We start from the raw sequence: 1,878 nt of genomic DNA on the forward strand, positions 1-1,878 counted from the left end.
ATTATCCTATACTTATTTATTATATATATGTTTATTTATTTTGCCATTTTAGTCAAATTTGCAGTCTGGGAAATACCTTGTGATGACACATATTGCTGCGCTGTGAATAGTTACTGCGTGGATGGAGGAAAAAAGTGTTGCAAAAAGATGGCTAAGTATTTAAAATCATATGTATATAATTATTCATAGTAGGAAAATCACTAATGTGTTTATCTTCGCAGGGACGATTGTATGGCTCCATGGCGTTGTAGCAATTAATAAGTGCTGACAAGTGGGGACCAACTTTTGGAGATTTGGAATTTTTCATATTGTAAGATTATCTGCTCACTAATAGAAACTGACTCTTACATTCATACAAATATAAATATTTATTATTTTTTTAAAACATTTTATCTAGATTAAGGGGATATACTTACGTTATAGTCTGAAAAAAATCTATGATACTAAGGTTAAAAAAAAAATAAAGATTATAAATATTAGGGAATGAACTTATTCGTTTGTAAATGAGAAGAGATTTTAATACATATGTAATCAAGAGATATGTATACATATTATGTAACTAGACGTAAAATTTACATATCTCTTGATTACATATCTATTAAAATCTCTTCTCATTTACAAACGAATAAGTTCATTCCCTAATACTTCATTACTATATATTATATAGTAATGAATTATCATCTTACATGGCGCTTTGCCTTTGTAGGACCTTGGTCTCCTCCACAATTCTTCACTCAGAAGCGTTTTCATCCTCCATCTGCTAAGAGACCCGTCCTCCACATCCTGTAACCAACGAGCTCTAGCCCAACCTCTCCTCTCTGTTACTCCCGGGTTTCCCTTCGTTATCATCTCAAGGAAGCCATCTTAACCAGCCCCTCTTTATGGTGGTTATAATATCTGGTGTTTCATAGACCTTGATCAAATGTTGTCTCTTTTAATATGAGCATTCGTTTTTGGAAGAATTACCTCTTGTTTATCAGTCTTTCATAATTAATTCTAGCTTAGTAATAAATAAAAAATTTTGAGACGTACAAACAAAACAATTTAAAATCTCTAAAAAATCTGTATTTGTAGTAAAGACTGGAATCTATAGAGTCTATCTGAGAGAGTGAAAGGAGGAATGTGAATATCACTTTTATCAAAAGTAGGTTGAATGAGATGTGATTTCTTACGGTTTTATTGTTTCTAAAACATTTGAGGCCATTTCCATGGCGATGCATTTAACAGTTGTTATTACTGAGTTTAATTGAAAAATACAATATCACAACATTTTGCGGCCAAATCGTATTTCACGTAAGTAAATTATAACAAAAGTAAATCGTTCAGCCCTTGAGTTGAGTAATTTAGTCCATTTTTTGAATATAAGACTATTTTTAGTATTCATCACCCAACAACTAAAAAAATATCAACAAATAAGACGTTTAAAATTTACATTGAAAAATGCACTTATTATATTGCATACATAGAATTAAAAATGAGTTATTTTACTCGTAAAAAAATATGGCTCGCCAAGTATTAAGTATTTAAATCTCTTAATGATCTACTACTTCATTTAAAGAAAAGTCATTAAAACACCTGAAAGTTTAGTTAAACATTGAAACTGATGTCAGTGGGTAAAAGAATTCCTAGATTTGCCACTTTATTAAGAATTAAAAATATATAATTTTATTATATTCCGCTAGAAAATAGTTCTATGGTTGTCATGAGATTGGGAATTCTGAGCAGTTGGTCGACCTGGTTATGTCCTTAGAGAAATGGAGCTGCTTAAGCTGAAGTATGGTATACAATTCTGAGGCCTTTAAAACAAGATCGTTGATGTGGATCTCTCTCTCTCTCTCTCTCTCTCTCTCTCTCTCTCTCTCTCTCTCTCTCTCTCTC

At 31.4% G+C, this 1,878-nt stretch overlaps 1 long non-coding RNA gene across 1 annotated transcript in view; it reads left to right on the top strand.

The window, feature by feature from the left end:
* LOC136797057 (uncharacterized) overlaps positions 1–1,878 on the top strand; it is a 13,421-nt gene that overhangs the window by 4,567 nt on the left and 6,976 nt on the right. Inside the window, exons 2-3 of the long non-coding RNA XR_010844858.1 lie at positions 53–155; positions 222–310. This is a non-coding gene — a long non-coding RNA (uncharacterized lncRNA). The remainder of the gene's footprint in view (positions 1–52; positions 156–221; positions 311–1,878) is intronic.

The sequence above is a fragment of the Halyomorpha halys genome, unplaced genomic scaffold, assembly GCF_000696795.3.
Source record: "Halyomorpha halys isolate HHAL.00 unplaced genomic scaffold, Hhal_1.1 Scaffold2274.1, whole genome shotgun sequence".
NCBI lineage: Eukaryota > Metazoa > Arthropoda > Insecta > Hemiptera > Pentatomidae > Halyomorpha > Halyomorpha halys.